Source organism: Physella acuta, unplaced genomic scaffold (assembly GCF_028476545.2).
Source record: "Physella acuta isolate Inbredline_101_S28 unplaced genomic scaffold, ASM2847654v3 ptg000062l, whole genome shotgun sequence".
In the NCBI taxonomy this organism is placed as follows: Eukaryota; Metazoa; Mollusca; class Gastropoda; family Physidae; genus Physella; species Physella acuta.
In genome coordinates this window covers 57501-76927 of record NW_026731582.1, presented here as the reverse complement: position 1 = coordinate 76927, position 19427 = coordinate 57501, and the positions used below count along the sequence as shown (strand labels likewise).

Here is a 19427-nt window from a genome sequence, read left to right as displayed (position 1 = left end):
ACTATAGCTAGAAGAAGGACAGTAAGAGAGTCAGAACTATAGCTAGAAGAAGGACAGTAAGACAGTCAGAACTATAGCTAGAAAGGGACAGTAAAACTGTCAGAATTATAGCTAAAAGAAGGACAGTAAGACAGTCAGAACTATAGCTAGAAAGCGACAGTAAAACTGTCAGAATTATAGCTAGAAGAAGGACAGTAAGACAGTCAGCTAGAAAGGGACAGTAAAACTGTCAGAATTATAGCTAGAAGAAAGACAGTAAAACTGTCAGAATTATAGCTAGAAGAAGGACAGTAAGACTGTCAGAACTATAGCTAGAAGAAGGACAGTAAGAGAGTCAGAACTATAGCTAGAAGAAGGACAGTAAGACAGTCAGAACTATACCTAGAAAGGGACAGTAAAACTGTCAGAACTATAGTAAGAAGAAGGACAGTAAGACAGACAGCAATATAGCTAGAGAAAGGACAGTAAGACAGTAATATAGCTAGAGGAAGGACAGTAAGACAGTAATATAGCTAGAGGAAGGACAGTAAGACAGTCAGCAATATAGCTAGAGGAAGGACAGTAAGACAGTCAGCAATATAGCTAGAGGAAGGACAGTAAGACAGTCAGCAATATAGCTAGAGGAAGGACAGTAAGACAGTCAACAATATAGCTGTGAGCTGAGACTGAGCCACGAGTCACCATAACCTTGGAGAAACATTCATATATTATTTCGTATATTTATTTATTTAAGATTGAGCTTTTTAAAATAAGATCTGCCTACATTTCAAATTTTACTTTCAAATTATCATCGACATTGTTCTATATGCAACAGGTTTCCTTATTATTAGACATATTAGCTCATTAAAATATTCACCCTATAATTAGGTATCAACATCAAAGTATTTTAATACTTGATTATTGTGAGTCAGACTCTCAAAACTGTAGGAGGCTCAATGTTAAAACAATCACCCGTCTCAATAGGCTTGAAAAGCTGGTTCCAAATTTTTTCTTGCCAGAAAAATTATTTTTCTACAAAAATTGAATATTTTATAGCATTTCTGTGATAAGTATAAAATTAGTTCCTGGTTCATGAAGCTAAAAATAATCAAAGAAATAATTACTAGTAATCTATATATGTAATTCCCTTTTCTTTATCTTACTAGCCATCGGTACCCGTTACACGGGCAATTCTGGTGAATTTTAGCTCTCTTCTCTTCACATACATATATACTTATCTCCGGGTAGCAGCTCTTAAAACTTTCCGTGGAAGGGTGGGGGGGGGGGGGGGGGGGGGGGTAGCGGATAATGATTTTTCTATATTTTTTAGGAAATACTTTTTTTTCAATTTCGTTCCGAGGTGAAAAGAGAAGAAACAGTAGAGATGCCTGAAAAAGCTGCATATATCTACAGAAAGTGATTAATGGAATGAATTGTAATTCAGCTTTTAAAAAAAAAAGTCATTATCGGAAAATTAGAAAAAGAAACATTTTATTGATCTGGAGAATTGAAATGAAACATTGTTAAGATTATGAAAACACCAAAAAGAAAAGGTTTTTGTTTTATATGTTGTCTTTTTTGGCTTATACCTCTGATTGTATGGGCTAAGTCTCAAAATCGGGTAACATCTGTAGTGTACCTAGTTTGGCGAATTTAACACGCTCCTGTATACAACATTTCTGGTGAAAACTTTCTCATTTCCAGTAACTAATTTCCCTTGTTCATCCGAGTCCTTGACAAAAACCTTTACATCTGCACTTCTCCGGGCTCTTGAGAATGCAACGTAAAGTTGACCATGGCCAAAAACTGGGTTCGGCAAATATAGCCCGACCTTGTCAAGGGTTTGGCCTTGCGACTTGTTGATAGTCATTGCGAAGGCTAGCTTCAGTGAAAATTGTCGTCTCTTCAGTTCAAAAGGCAGTCCAGAGTCAGTCTTTAGATCAATTCTTGGAATAAGAACAATGTTACCTTTCACTTTGCCCGTGATAACCTTGGCTTCCACGACACTTCTCATCATCTTAGTTACGACCAATCTAGAGCCATTGCACAATCCTTGGTTCGTGTTCAAATTTCTTAAAAGCATAATAATTGCTCCGACTTTTAGCTTCAATTCATGAGGTGCTGTACCTGATGGGTTTAAAGTGTTCAACAGTTCTGTTGGATAGTCGCTAGTGTCTTCATTGTCTTCAGATACTAATGAGTCAAAACTCAAATAAGCCTTCTCCTCCCCTTCCAGAAGGTCCTAGACCTTTTGGTTTATTGAGTCAACGTCTTCATTTTTGGGACATAGAATTCCAATGCCATAAAACTGTTCCATGTGTTCATGCTTCAAGCATGTCCCGTAAATTGTCTTGACGATGTCCTCTGACTCAATCATTTGTTCTGGGATCTCTATAATGTCTTCTCCTAGATCAAAGTCATTGCCCAATTCACCATTCCCCAGTTTCAAAAGCCAATTGCTGTACTCGGGGTCAAGTGATCTAACATTGAGATCTAATTTTAAAATTTTAAACTCGCCCCAGAGTTTCGAATGCTTTAAACTTGCTAGAACTACTTCGGCTGGTTCTGCACCAGGAACTACAGGTAAACATTGGCGAAAATCTCCCCCTGCCAAGAAAACGTTCCCTCCACAAGCAATATTTGATATCGTAATGTCTTCATGAAGCTTATTGATGCATTCAGCAGCAAGTGCTGGGCACATTGATGCTTCATCCATAAGAGTTCTGACGGCTTTTCGAATTTTTTCAGCTTCTGTAGAAGTCGCTGTAAATCTAAAGGTAACCCAAACTGAGAATTGTAGGTTTTACCATTGTTCAAAAGATTGGCGACAATGCCGGTTGAGGCAACCGCAAGCATTGATTGATCTTTACCTCTGATTGTATGAAGCAAAGTATCATACAGATAAGTCTTTCCGGTACCACCTGGACAATCAAGAAAAAAGCACTTGCTTCTTATAGTGTGATCGTTCACGGCTTCCATGACCGCATCAAAGGCAGCTCGTTGCTTTTCATTCAGGTTTGCCTCCATCTCCTGCCCTAACATGCTCTCTTGTTCTCTGTCAATGTATTCATTCATTTGCCCAACATGGTTAGGGTTCGGTGTCGGTAGATGGTAATTTTTACATCTTTTTTCTTGACCTATCAAAATCTCTTCAATTTTGTTCAAACTAAAAGAATCACACATGTCGCAGTCAGCTTCAGCGGGGTGACCGTGTCTCAATGCAAAATCTTCTATTAATCTGGCTCTGTGCTGGTTCCATAAGTTTGTGGCATCCGTAATTTCACAGTACAAACACATGTACGCAAAAAGTGCTCGAGCTTCTTATGGCATAGCAACAATGCATACCTCTGCCAATGTCTCATTCCAAACATGTTCATCAATGACTAAACCTCTCTCCTTAGCAGCTTTATAGTAGCTATCATAGCTAATTCCATCAACTTTTCTCAAATATTCAAAGGAACATGGAGAAGTTATAGTCTCATAAAGTACCTTTCGGTGTCATTAATATTAACGGGGAGGATTCTTCCAATAACTCTTCCCTGCAATCTCTTTCGAAGAGTCCAAACTCCTTCCTTTTCATGAAACACATAATGTTCAGGTATCTCCTGGTACTTGAATAGTTTTGTATTTTCATCTCTTGTGTTCAACTTGAACCACGCAGTCAGCCTTGTGCCCTTTCCCGGGACCGATTCAACCACCTGGCGAATATTGTCGGGGTCAAATGTCACATATGGATCTCCTTCCAAATGGATGGGTAACCGAATTATTGCATGAGTCTGGTCATGCATCTTAAAACGGAATATCCGCCACATGGCTTCTGGGGGGCTTACATATCGTGCGTCTAGATGAGTCTTGATCTCATCAGCTCTTACCTGAACATTAGCGCTATCAGTGCCTTTGTAAGCATACTTGAACAGTTACTTTATGCTTGAAAAAGATTCGCAAATTTCCACATCAATGTGGCATTCATATTTTAAACTTAGATAAGCATTGTAAGGCACTATCCAAGAGTTATCTATTGAATGCTTACCAATCGTAACTGGTTCGTTTTTTCTTCTCATGTATATAGGATATCCATCCTGTACTATATTTGTGTCCTCTGAGAACTTCTTAGGAAACTTTTTTGAGCATTTTCCATTAGCCATGCAGGTAGATTGGGTGTTTACGACACCACACGGACCATGTATCATATTTGAGCTAATAACATGAAAAAGTCTTGGAAACTTTTCCTTAACAGGTAGTTCTGCAACAACAACTTTGTTAACAATGGTGGACGTTCTGGGCTTAAATTCACCTTCCACAGTTATAACTATGTGTGCATGGGGCAGGCAACGCTTCTGGAACTCAATCACGTGTACTAATGCGACGACTCGACCAAAGATTTTTTTCTCTGAAATGTCTTTCAACAACTGTTGCAATTTGAGCTTAAAAACTCGATCTACAATGTCTGGCCTGTTCTCGGGCCTCTGTCTTGGTAAAAGGCTTTCTTCAATCTCTGGCCACTAAGGGTTGCATGTCATTGTAACAAAAAATCTGGTTTCCCAAACATTCTAACAATGGCCATTGCATCTTGGTACAACTGTTGCATGTTTCTCGGACTTCCACTGAATGTGGATGGAAGTATCACTCTACGACCAGGTACTGCCGAGTCAATATCATCGTTTTGAATAAAAGGAATAAGATTTTTGTAGGTATCACAAGTCAACTGTTTTTGATGTGTTCGAATAAAGTTCAAGTCATTTGACTCGGCTTTAACGTAAGCATCGACAATGTATTGTTGTGTAAGTCTCCCAGCGCTTAACAGAGGGTTAAAATAATCTCGAACTTGCAAGTAGTATGAATAATACATCTTTAAGCTGACTCTAGTCCTCGTATTCTCACTATTCCTGCGCGACCCTGTTAGTCGTCATTCCTCCCCCCATCCTTGTTCGCCTTTAGGAAACAAAAGCGGATAGCATAATGCATCCAAATTCCTATGCAAAAAAGAAACTTGTTGCATTCTCTGAACATTTTCTCCGTCAGCTCTCAAATATACCATTAGGTCTCTCTGCAGTGGTGGTTCTCCGTCTGAGCTTTTAAAAACTACGGCAACCTCATTACAATGCTGCGCGTTGTATCGTCGTTGGTCCTGGTCTCGATCCTGAATTAAACGCATGGTTATTTTAGGAATCTCTTCACCGTTTGCAATAGCTCTCTCGGTTTCTTCACGCTCAACTTCATACATCATCCGGTATGCCAAGGAGAATGGGTTTTCCCTCATCACCTCATACAATTTTTCCATTATATTTCTTCGTCAATTCGCATTAGCAGCGTTATCCAGCCTTTCCGATATAGCTACTTGCTTATCCAAAACATAGAGTTGAGCGAAAACTAGCTTCACTCCTTCTGTGGGGTGTAATGTCCCGCTTCTGTGATAAACCTGCCCGTGAATTCTAAACGTGAATGGTCCACGACCTCTAGGAAAATCAATTTTTGCTCCTACCGAAACGAACGCAAAAGCACTGTTGTAAGATCGTATATGTTCCATAAAAATTTTGGAATCTTTGTCATGTCCAAGCATAAGGTTCTTTAAATACTCATGACTTTCAAATTGTGGTAACTCTATTGTTCCCTTATTACAACAAACTGTAAACATTTTGTCAGTAGGTCGCTCTTTTGGAAAAAAATCTTGCCCTGCATTTTTCACAGACCTGGTCCATGTGTCCACAATCGTGTATTTGAACGTCACTTTCATCGAAATCATCGAAATTAGTCCAATCCAACGGAATATCAGTCATTCTGTTTCTATTTTGTCTCATTCTATTTGTATTTTGTGCTCTTTGTTCTTGTGTGACATTTGCACGTCTTTCTCTAAAGCGGGCAGCATCTAGGATTTGTCTCGTTTGGCGTTCTTCTAATGTTTCTCTAGCAATAGCTTGTTTATGTCTTTCATTGTCTTGTTGTTTGCGTCGAAAAGTTTCATCCGAAGACTCATTTTCAACAGCGATTGCATGTCGCTCAGCATCCCTTTGCCTTCTGACTTGTGTTTCTTTAACTTTTTCATTAGCTACAGAAATAGCATGACGCTTAGCATCTGTTTGCCTTCTGGCTTCTGTTTCTTTTGCTGTTTCATTAGCTATAGAAATAGCATGACGCTTAGCATTTGTTTGCCTTCTGGCTTCTGTTTCGTCCTTGGTTTCATTTTTACGTTTATGCCTTTTTATAGCAGCGTCCCTTTCCCTCCGTCTCTGTGCATACTCCTCTGCTTTAGTCGCCCTTGAACTACGCTTTGCTTGTTGTAATCTTTCTTCATCCGTTTCATTATTGAGTTTCTTTTGTTTTCCTTCTCCCCTGTCAGTTTTAAGACGAGCTGTTATATTTTCAGGACTTTCGTTCTCTGTTCTGATCCTCGCTCCCTTCGCCTTATCTAATGGCCTACTCCACCCTGCACCCCGCTTTCTTTTAACTCCCGGCATAATTATCTTTTTCCAAAACTTTTTTTTTCCAAATAGAGTCGGAAAAATGTTTATTTTAGATTCATTTATTATATTTTGATTACTTCATCAGATGTTAATCAAACAATCAACTATTTGTTAGTTTTCCCATGCATACGCTGCAACAATAACACGATCTTCTTCTATAAATAGGGATACCATCATCATAATGATATCTCACTGAAAAACTTTAGTTAATTTTGTCAATCAACCTTTCTAGCTTTTACATCCAAATAATATTATGAACATAATCTTACATGTTTTATAGATTGAAATACCAACAAAATCTGGAATGTAAAAAACAATTTGTTGTCAATTTGTCGTCTTCGATTGTACACAATAAATGCTTAGTCGCAACTACAAATGATGTGCTTACGTCATAATTTCTCGTTGCAAGAGCTTCTTCACTACTCTCTCTAAAAATGTGCATCAGTATCTGCGTGGCATTTGTTATTGTTTTTATTTGCGTCATTAACACTCGTGTATAATTTTAACTAACTTCTAATGGTGCTATACATTACATATGTAGACGGACCTTTTCTAAGGTATCTTAACAGTAGGGCAGTAGCAAAACTACATTATATTTTACAATTCTTTGTGGCTAAGAAAACAATTTTATCATATTAATTTAAATGCCAAAACTGATTAAGTGACTTTAAAAACCCGGCTTTTCAATGGTATTCTTTTTGTTTTTAAACTGATATTTTTATTATGTTTCTATAATAAAGACCTATATACCTATATTTTAAATATTTTAAATTTCATACTTGTTTGAGAAATACATTTCATACCGATAATATTGTATATATTTCATAGCGTATGTCTTTATGAGTAGATCTATAGTTCTACATCTAAATCAAATTTTAATAAAGTAGTTCCTTTCTTTATAGTCTAAAATAGGAAGATTCACATATTAAAAAACAAAAATTAGGTATGACTTGGTGTGTCTCGATCCAGCACCACCTATATGGTATCAAGTACACCATCATCTCAGCTAGACTTGGTGTGTCTCGATCCAGCACCATCTATATGGTATCAAGTACACCATCATCTCAGCTAATTAGGTACCTTATAAAATCTGGAGAATAAAAGAAGTGTTTAAAAAATGCCTTTTTTTCAAATTAATTTTTTTACCCAAAATTAGCCAGTTTCATTGCTAAACAAACAAAGATTTCTATAAAATATTTAAGTCCTGAAAAAGTTTATTATAGAAATTTATTTTTGGAATAGATTCTACAGTAGATAGAGTCTAAATCTAGATCTAGAATAGATCTTAGCGACGTAGCGTAGATTTAGATCTAGTCTAGATCTAGAATCTCTAGATCTAGAATCCAAATAGATAAAATAATTTTTTTTAAGTTTAGGCCGAGAATATCGCATTGTGTAGTCTACATTTCATAGCGTACATAGCTCTAAATCATATTTGAATGAAATAGTTCATTTTTTAAAATTCTAAACTCAGAAGATGACGTCATCAGTTTTTTTTTTTTTTTTTACATTTGAAATATATATTATGCATCATAAGATCTGGAGACAACCACATACAGCAACACGTTTGAAATATCTTCAGACAGCCATTCAGTAGCACAATATCTGCAGAGAACCACATAGTAAAACATTTGAAATGTATACAAATTATACCATCACTTTGGTGATCCTCAATTGACTGAGTCACGATAGGACAAATAAGAATTATTTTTTTTTAACGAATATTTTTTTTTTTTGCCTCAGACATATAATTTACAGCGTCAGTTGTGTGTTCGCTTTAGTATTACAGTTTTCATCATCGGCTTGTGAGGACTGATACAGATTTACAATAGTAATATTTCTTTCTTACTTGTAGCCTACTTTCATTCATTTAAGATCTAATACAAAACGTCTAAATATAAAGAAAAAATAAAAATTAAAAACCAACCTGAAACTGAAAATGCAAATGTGTAATTAAATGATGATTCAAGGGTTTTTTTCCCCTCGGCGTGGTGGGTGAGGGGGCGGGGGGGGGGCAGTGTAGAATTTGGGTTTTTAAGTAGAGCTGAAATAAATTTGTGATTACAGAGAATTAAAATGATACAAATTTTAAGCAATCGGAAAAGCTATTTTATTACAACGAGACACATCAAAGCAAACATTCTTCTCTTTCAAACATCTATATCTATACAGTCCTCAAACATTTTTTTTTAATCAATTGTTTTAAACATTTAAATCAGTAATAGTAATTTGTTTGATAGTTTTTCACAGCATCAAAGATATGAACATCAATTGCATATATAATAATCAAAGAGAGAAAATAAAATGGCATAAGACTAGACTAAAATAAGGTGTGCAAACTCGGTTTCTCTTCACTGTGCTCAGTCCTTAGCTGTGGAGTCAAAAGTTCACATTGTAGACACCCATGGACAGAAATAGAAACGACCGTGGGAGAAGTGTCTCTGTAATACACATACTGATCTATCATTCCAAAACTTTCCATGACATAAAATTGACCCTTGGCAATGAGGGCACGCTACCTTGAAATATCCGCCTGTCCGGTTGAGTGGGGGGGGGGGGGAATGTGTGTGTGTGTGGGGGGGGGGGGGGTGAGGTGTGTATCTCTTTGTGCCATTCAGGTTGTGCACTTTTAAAAACCTGGGAAACAGAAGACTGTTCTAATGTTAATTTACTTGAGGGCTGATCGAGTGATGTTTGGCTTGAGACTGTCTAAATTAAAATTAATACTTTATTGATTGCTTTCCTGTACATTTTTTCCCCAGTTAAGTGAGAGCTCCCAGTCTATGTCTTATCTTTGCTTGAAATATTTCTTTTAACTGGATGTCCGTGTGTTTTGTGAAAAAATATCTGGATTTGTTCCTAATTTGCCATACAGTCGATCTATAAATAGCTGTTGCTACTAGTCTGTTTTCGTCTTCTGTTCTTTGTCTAGTCGCATTAATTCAAATAAGTGTGATTGCTTTATTTGTTGTGGCTGTTTGATTGGTGGTGTTTAATATTTTCGCAAGTGTTTGCTTTGCTTTCTGTACTGATATACAATCTAAATAAATGTGTTTCTCAGTTTCTTGTATATTTTGTTTACACGTTTGACATGTTATTTTAACATTTTGATTTGACTTTGTATTTCGTGAAACTGGAGTTGTATTAAAAATCAATCTGTTTGCTACTTCCCTTTCTTTTGGTGTAATGCGTTTATTATGTAGGTTTCTAAATGTATCTTTAATATCTATTATATTGTGTTCCCTGGCCCAACTAATTCTCGTGTATAAGGGTGTCGCTTGTTGTTTGATTAGGATGTCGTATATTTTTTTTGTGTCTTCCCCAATAATGCTTTTGTTTCCTTGGAATATTGCTAGCGTTTCTTTATAAAAGCTGCCTATGTCATTTCCCCCATAGTGTGGTGTTATGATGTTTAGTTTTAAAATGCTCTTTATGTTTAACCCTATGTAGTATTGTGCTAATGGATGATAATGTGGTTCTATCCTTATTCTATCCAGATGTTTTAATCGGAAGGTGTTTATTTTAGTATGAATGTCGTGTAGCCCTATACCTCCATTTAATTTGTTTTGTATTAAGGTTTTGTGGCTAATGTTTCTAATCGAGTTTTTGAAAATGAACTCTCTAATGTGCTTGTTTTTTTTTTAATAAATGAGTTGGGTATTGTAGAGTTCGTCGCTACGAAAATTATTTTTGGAATGATATATCTGTTCACTAATGCAGCTCTGGCAAAAATGGTTGTATTGCAGTATTGGTATTTCTCCAGATTGTGATTTATTTTATTTTTCAGTGTGACCCAAGTTTCTTGGTCGTTTTTTGTGGGATCGCTGGTATAGGTTATTTAATAAATTCTGAGTTTGTCAGTTATTGTTATGTCTATGTGATAGATATCTTTACCTTTCCATTTACCTATACCCATTACTTTTGATTTTTCTGCGTTTATTTTTCCCCCGCTTCCTTTCCCAAAGTTGTTGAATTTTTCTATTACAGTCTGTATTGCTTTTTCTTTTTGTACTAAGAAAGTAGTGCCGTCTGCGTATGCCAGAATTTTCTTGCCTACCGTGTTTGGAATGTACAGTCCTTTAATCGAGTTGTCCTGTCTAATGTTTTCTAGTAGAGGTTCTAAGCTAAGGATGTATAGTAGGGGAGATAAAGGACAACCTTGTCTAACTGATTTCTGTATGTGAAAAGCGCTTGTAACACTGTTGTTTATTAATAAATGACTATGTGCATTGCTATATATTATTTTTATCCATGTTTTAAAATAGTGTCCTAGGTTGTAAGCATCTATTGTTTTTATTAACCATGTATGATCTACTCTATCGAAAGCTTTCTGTTGGTCGATGCTAAGAATTGCTAGTTGTGTGTCTTTCTGCGTGCTATAATGTATGATGTCTCTGATTAAGTGCGTATGGTTGTGTATGTTTCTACCTGGTAAGCTATACTGTTGATCGGGGTGTATTAATTTAGATATGAAAGGTTCGAGTTTCTTAACTAAAGTTTTTGTCAATATTTTATAATCACTGTTCAGTAAAGATATAGGTCTGTAATTTATAATTTTTGTCCTGTCCGTATCATTTTTGGGAATGAGCGTTATATATGCCCTGTTAAAATCTGTAGCACAATCCTCTCTTTCATGTATGTCCTGAAATGTAGCGTGTAAAAGGAGTATTAAGTCATTTTTGAAGGTTTTATAAAATTCACTGGTCGGTCCGTCTGGTCCTGGAGCTATATTTAGGTTTAGTCCGTCTATCGTCTTGGATATTTCCTCTTTAGTAATTGGCACGTTGATTTGGTACAGTCATCCTTGTCTAGCCTTGTTGTGTAATTAAGATAATGTTCTTGTATTTCATAGTCTGTATCTTCCTTATTGAAGAGGTTTTGATAGTATAAAGTAAACTGACGTTTTATACTTTCCAGGTCATTTGTTATAGTCCCGTTGTCATCTGCTATACTACATATCTGTTTACTGTTGCAGTGTATTTTTTCCAAAATTGTGTTGTAATGGGAGGGGTCTTCGTTGCCTATCATGTCTATTCTACTACGTGTTAGCGCTCCCTTGTGTCTATGTGTTTGTATTTTGTTTAATTCTGATTCTACTTTTTCAATTTTGTCCTGCGATGCATTATGACTGATTAACGTATCTAGTTGTCTGTCTAGTAGTTCTTCCATAATTTTCCTATCTATGTTTATTCGCCTTGCTATTTTGATAGAGTATTCCCGTATTATATATTTAAAATCTTCCCAGTGCTCTAGTGCATGTGTGTTTGATGCTCTCTGTGTGAATTCTGATGCTAGCTTCCTTATTTCTGTGATGTATTCGCTATTTTCTAGAAGTGTGTTGTTGAGTTTCCAATATGTATTCTTTGTTCTGTGAGTGGGGTTAATTTGTAGTTGAGCAATAACTATTTTGTGGTCTGTAAATGTAAGTGTTTGAGCGAGGTGTTTTACTTTGTTTACCGTTATACTTTCATGAGCATATTAAAGTCACCTGCTAAAAATATCGTCTTGTTTTTGTATTCGGTATTTATAAGTTCATTAAGAGTGTGATAGAAATGTTTTTGTTCTTGTCTTTGTGTTGGGGCGTATGCATTGATGATTGTTATTTCTGTATTATCAATATTCAATGTGATACAAGCTATCCTGCCTTGTTTATCTGTGTATGTACTTTTAATTTTGTGTTTGATGTACAAAGTATACTGGTTCCTCTGCAGTTGAAACCAGTACTATGCAGTGAGTTTTTGATGCCGATGTATGCATCTAGTTTAATTGCTTCTTCTGTAGTTCCAATGTTAGTTTCCTGTAAAAGTAGGATGTCAATATTGTGTTTATTTATTATGTTGTTTATATAATGTGTTTTGTCTCTAGCCCCCCCTAATGTTCAATGTTGCCAGAGTTAGCATAAATTGTTTGGGGTTTCCTTTCGAACATCTGTTTCTGGAGGGCTGGATGGTGGTGGTCTTTTAACGCCAAACTTTCCAGCCGCTGGTTTGTTATCCCGTTGGCCCTTGGTCACGACCCTTTGATGGCTTTACTGTGGGTAATTGTTTTTTATTTGAACTGATTGCTTGACTATATTACAGTTGACCTGATACCTTTGTTGCTGATATACTTTGTGAGCTTGTAATTTTCTTTAGCGGTTTCGTTATGTTTTCTGACCATTAAGGTAAATAGGTTTAAGGGTATAAAAAAAAGAAATGCACTATCTGTGAAATATTTCAAAAGCATATAAAGTAAAAGAATAAATGTTAGCATTAAGTTTGTTAATTTATTTTTCTCAAAAACAATTAGGTTCTATTCTAATTTAATACGAATAATTTGGATCAAAAGTTTAGTAGACCTCGTATGGTTTTGTTATATTAATTATAGCTTTATCTTGATTATTATCATTTATAATTAAACAAAAGGTAAGTATTGATAATTATCAAAAAGATAATTATCTAGTAGAGAGTAGCGCAACTTGTATTAAATAAATGACACTGATCTCCCTTTATACCCTATTCACAGTCATAAATCGCCTTCGTTTTTTTTTGTGTGTATTAAAACAATAAGACAACATAATTTTCACATGTAGAAACAATTAATTACACAATAAACATTATACATGCATTTACATCGATTGTTAAGTATATAGAGACAATACAAAATACGTTGTAAAACAATCCTTTATTATTTTTAATGACATGTTACAACCAAACACGGACTAAAAAAAACTTAGCGTTCTGTGTATCTAAAATGTTCTGTTTTTATTTATTGTTCACTAATCACGTGTAAAGATCGATGGTTTTAGTATGTCAGTTTTAATTTAAAAATAGTTTCAACCTGTTATGTATAATATAGGTCTACTTTGTTGATAAACACATTTCTATCCAATTCAAATAATTTGTTGTGGATATTGTAGGCTTCAACATACACAGTGTACTGTTGATATTTTGTATGTAAAAATGTTGCGGCATAAGCCTATTGAATTATGTGGTTTATATCATTGTAAACAAGACTTGTAATCTCATATATATATATATATATATGTATGCATATATAAATAAATATATATATATATATATATATATATATATATATATATATATATATATATATATATATATATATATGTATGCATATATATATATATATATATATATATATATATATATATATATATATATATATATATATATATATATATGTATGCGCATATATATATATATATATATATATATATATATATATATATATATATATATATATATATATGCAAGAGAGACAGAGGAACTGTATGTTTGGTTGGTAGAGCATACGAATGCTAACTCGTAAAACATTAGTTCAAGGCGCGCGTCAAGTCCATAGAACGTCCCTGAGTCTAGCCAGGTCTAATGGCTACCTGACTCACGTTAGGTAACCTAGAGACGCCTAAACATAGTGCTGACTAGGCTATCCCTTCATATCCCGAGGTCGTTGAAACAGGTGAACTCTACTTTCACCACGACCGTCATATTTGAATGGGTACTTTACTTATACATGAATTAATTTAATGGAAGAAATGTAATATATATATATATATATATATATATATATATATATATATATATATATATATATATATATATATATATATATATAAGTGTTGTTTGGTGTTTTGGCTGTAAGTATAATGTTCTAAGAATAGTATCAGGACACAGAATACCCGCTTCTGTTGCTTACGTTTTCCAACATCATTATGTTATATATCCAACACCTGTCATTCGTAACACATGCATCTGACATATGTAATCCATCCGAATGTCAACTACATGCGTCATTCATTCAATGCTCAGTAAATATTAGCCTTCCATCACCAACTCAACCACTTCTATTACACAACACACCTGCGTAAAGTACTGTTCTATCAAAGTAAAGTTGAATATAAAACAATTTTTACATCATAAATTCACACTTTACCATTAAAATATGGATGAATGGACTAAAATACACACAAAAAGTGACTTAGATATAATTTAGTTACACAAAAATAAACAGCACCAAAATTCGAAACCGAGTTATATTGTTTAGTTATTAGCTATAAATGTGAATATATTCCTCTTATTTAATTTTGGTAAAAAAGCAATTTTTTTAAAAAATAATCTTTCTACTAAAGGACAATGTTTTGATAGAATCGTTGCAAAGAATTTAGTTTTCTCTTGTGATAAATGTGTGTTTCAAATGTGATATTACCAGAGTCTTCTTCCAGTTTCTTTTCTGGGGGGGGGGGGGGGGGGGGCGAAAAAAGGCTAAAAGTATATATTTTCTGGATAAATTATATTTCGTTCAAGGGAGGAGGAGGGGCGGTAGGCGGTTTTTTCGGGTAGAACCCCCCCCCCCCCCCCCCCCCCCATGAAGAGATCCTGGAAGAAACCCTGGATATTATATTGTACTTATTGTTGATTGTATAAAATAAGTTTTCAAGCAATGCTGTCTTTGTATAAATAACGTCTACACCATTAAATTAACAATTCAGCAGTATAGTGAGGTACACAATACATCAGAAAAAAACGTAGTTTGAACTTTGGCCTCCAATTCTTTATGTAAAGTCTGTCTATTTTTAGTCGAGGGAAGTAGTGAAGCGCCGGAGTTGACTTGATAAATATGTAGATCATGTACAATCGAATACGTAGGTCAGTAGCGTCACATGACACTAGGGGTGGGAGGGGTGGGGTGGTCAACGCACCAGGTGACACAATTTAACCATCCCAGAGTGCTACACATTACCATGGTTGTGGGGGCACACCTAAGCAAATAACTGCTAAATTTAAGAAGAATGTACTTTATATAGTTGATTGTATACATTTTGAAAGTTATGTAGATCGTTGGGCACAGCCCGACATTATTTGGAACGTGGGATCACACCAAGTTTCTCGAGATTTAGTACGTGATACGTGTAGTCTTTAGATAGGGGTGCGTCATACCCCAGTCTGTTTTATCACCCGACCTAGCGACGACATAGACCAGATCACGTATCATCAATTTACACCTCATTCTAAGCATTCAGCGTGTCTGTTAATTGGGGGGGGGGTGTCCACCCCAGTCTGCCCTACATGAAGTCTATTAACAGAGGGGTGCGTCACGCCCCAGTCTGCTTTATCACCCGACCTAGCGACGCCATAGACGAATTCACGTGTCATCAATTTACACCTCATTCTAAGCATTTATCATGTCTGTTAGTTGAATGGGTGTCCGCCTCAGTCTGCCTTACATGAAATCTTTAGCTGAGGTGTATCGCGCCCCAGGCTGCTCTATCGAATATCACCCGACCTAGCGACGCCATTGACGAAATCACGTATCACCAATTTACACCTCATTCTAAGCATTCATCGTATCTGTTAGTTGAGGGGTGTCCGCCTCAGTCTGCCTTACATGAAGTCTTTAGTAGAGGGGTGCGTCAAGCCCCAGTCTGCTCTATCACCCGAACTAGCGACGCCATAGACGAGATAACGTATCAACAATTTACTCCTAATTCTAAGCATTCAGCCTGTCTGTTAGTTGGTGGGGGTGGGGGATGTCCACCTTACATGAAGTCTTTTAATAGAGGGGTGCGTCACGCCCCAGTCTGCTTTATCACTCGACCTAGCGACGCCATTGTCTAGATCACGTGACCACCACCTACGCCTCACACTCCGCATTCAGCGTATCAGCCAGCTCATCAGGGGGACGCAACTCTATCTGGAAGTTATGCGGCTTCCCGTCCACCCTCAGCTGCTTGGAGTACATGTTAAACGCCGCACCCAGGGACAGCGCCATCTTGCGGCCGTTGTGGGAGGAGTCACAGAGGAAGGCGTGGCAGGTGGCCGAGCGTGACCGTGACGACAGCTCGCGAACGACGATGCAGGTGAAGACACGCCAGTACTTGATGTCCTGCACGCCGTAGGAGATGAAGTCGATCGGCATCAGCCCCAGGGGAGCCGAGCCCTGGACCTTGTTGCTCTTGTGCTCGCGAAGGTCAAGGCCTTTAGGGCTGACCACGACGTAGAGAAGAGGGAGCTCCACCTGAAATGTATTAGTTTTGTATTATATTAACCAATAAACGAATTCGTGGATTATTCAACTTATATAAATTTAAAAAAAAAAGAAAAACTTGTGTTGTGTCCCTTTATTTAAGGTAAGTTCGTGTTTATTAAAACGTGATTTAAGCTTATTCAACTGTTATTAACTTAAAGAAAAACAAATAACTTTGTTGTCTGTCGTAAGTTCTTGTTTTATTATCGTGATTTAATTATATATAATATACGTTAAGTAGGTAAATTATTATTTTGAACCTTATGGTCCACAAAGCAGATTGCAACTTCAGGTACCCATCAGAGCTGAGATGACTCAGTAATGTCATACGGATTCGAGCCAAGAATCTGAACTCGAGACTTTGAGCTTAGCAGTCGAACGCTCTACCATTCGACCACAACATCCTTGCAATTTTTTAAATGTTTTATTTACAAGTGGTCTATTGTTATACATTTTGAACTAACAACTAAACAACTAAATGAGCCACATGACCGCTGAATCTCATCCTTATATTATATTTTGTGTTCGTATTCTTCTAACATCTATGTTGGAACACCGAACCACCAGTTTCTTCCAGGCATCTCTTCGGGGGGGGGGGGGGGGGAGCGGGGGGTGGGCGGAGCTCTATCCGAAACATGTCTACTCCCCCCCCCTCCCCTCAACGAAAAACAATTTCTATAGAAAATATATACTTTTACCAGTGTCCACCCCCTACCCGAAATTTTAGTCCCCCCACCCCAAAAAATATTTCAATTGCAACCCCCCCCCCCGCGGAGCAAAAAGCCTTGAAGAAACACTGATAACCACTTATGTCCATAGTGTCCCTCCTCCCCCCCCCCCCCGACCTGGAGCAAAAAGTCTGTAAGAAACACTGCAAACCACTTCCGTCCATACAACATGATCTCACCTTGGCCTTGTCGTCAACCTTTGACCTAACCGCCGCCACCATCTCGTCCACCGGTTTCCTCACGTGGTGCAGGCCACACACACCAGACACCACACGGTGACCCAGGTACTTGACCACAAACACCTGAGGTAGCTTGTCCACCACCACGGCAGAGAACTCGGACCCAGAGAACTCGGACCTAAACGACAACAACCACAGATTCAGGGATATGTTACACTTGGACCTAAACGACAACAACCACAGATTCAGGGATATATCATTGTAGTAATTTTTGTTTCAAGTTATAATCAGGTTCATTTTTACACATATCGAAATTATAGAACAGTATCAAACTTTATTTCTAGAAGTGAGTTATGAAAATGTTTAACCTAAAGACTATACATATTGTAAAAATATTAGATAACAAAAAAGACTTTATTTTGTTGCTACGAGCTAAGAAACATTTTAACTTAAAACTCTACGCTTATTGTAAGGACTAATGGCTATTTAATTTTCTCAAATTAAATTTAAAACATTCTGTTTTAACAACATATTGTTAGGAATAATGGCTATTTTATCTTTTTTGGATTAAACATAAAGCATCATATTTTAACAACATATTGTAAGGATCCATGGCTATTTAATCTTTTTGGATTAAACTTAATTTAAAGTGATATGCTTTTACTACGTATTAATATTATTCAAGGCTATATAACCTTTTTAAATTAAAATTAAACTAATACATCTTCACCACATACACTAGGCATCAATGGCTTTCTGATGTGTTTTCAATTAAACTGAAAGCAAATCATTTAGCTAAAATATTAGACATAGTAAAGAAACAATGTTATAATAATATTCCACAATATAAAATAAGGCCTGGTATGAGTAAATTCAGAAAATTTAATATCCCCCCCCCCCCATTTCTCTTTGCCCACCTGCCTACATAGAGCCTGCCCCTTCTAATGACGTAACAGTTGACACTTACTCTCTACCCAAAACGGTAACACTTGACACAGATAAATACAGAGGTAAAGATTTAAAATTCCAGCTTGAAAGAATGAAACAGTGAGTAGCAAGTAATGTAAAGTAACCTTCATGAGCTGGTAGCACACGGAACATTGGAAGTAAAAAAAAAAATAAAGTTTCCCTTTCAAACCTGACGGTCTATGGGGCAAGTGAAGTAGAGTTCACTTGTTCCTGTGACCTCGACATTGGAAGTAAAGTCCAGCTATTTGAGTGACAATGGCATATTAATGTGTTCCGCACTATACCCAGCCACCAATACTTTCCATAACGTGGGTCAGTATTTATTAGAGCTGGGTGGACTCAGGGACAACAGACGGACATACCCGGGATACGAACGCGAGACTTTTGGGTAAGCAGAAGAAAGCTCTAGCATCCGACCAGGCCGTTCTAGTAACAGTGAATGGTTATGTTTTCATTTTCTTCCATTTACAATTAGTACAGCTATTACTTCATTTAGAACTACACCAAAGCTAATTAAACGATGCCACTACAAACCTGAAATTTTGTAAATGTATCATTTGCTATCAGTAACTTAGCAACCAACAGTTATTTTACACCAACTTACCTGTAGTCTGGTTTTTGTTTCGGTTTATCGAACTTGGTCAACTTTTTCAACAACTGCAGCGGATTTTTCCGTACGGATTTTTTTACTTTTCAAGCTCTCCGTATCCGTTGTCTTCGCGCTTTTACCGTCTTTAACACTTCCGTTAGAGGAGACCGGATGTGACGTGTCACTTTTAAAACTCCCGTTCGAGTCCCTGATCGAACCATTGGGTATCGATTTCTTAAATTTAGGGCTGTGGTTGGGACTAGCGTCGTCAAGGTTGCTGTCGTCGATCTCGCGGAGACTGCTGGAGTTGGATGCCGTGTCGGAGTCACGTGGGATGCTGTCGGACGCCTCGACGTCCAGCTCCCGGTCGGGGTCGATGATGACGTCATTGTCCAGTTTGTTGATGATGCTCTGGAGCTGGTCGTCCTCCTGCAAGGCTCGGGCAATGACCTCCTCTGTGGAGGAATTCGTGTCGTCACCTAGTGACGCCATTTTT

The 19427-nt window shown here is 36.8% G+C and overlaps 2 pseudogenes; both read right to left on the bottom strand.

The window, feature by feature from the left end:
* Positions 1–1618: 1618 nt before the first annotated feature.
* Positions 1619–7347, bottom strand: LOC131949543 (ATP-dependent DNA helicase PIF1-like; annotated as a pseudogene).
* A 7514-nt stretch (positions 7348–14861) lies between these two features.
* The window catches only part of LOC131949559 (uncharacterized), a 21653-nt pseudogene continuing 17087 nt past the window's right edge, over positions 14862–19427 (bottom strand).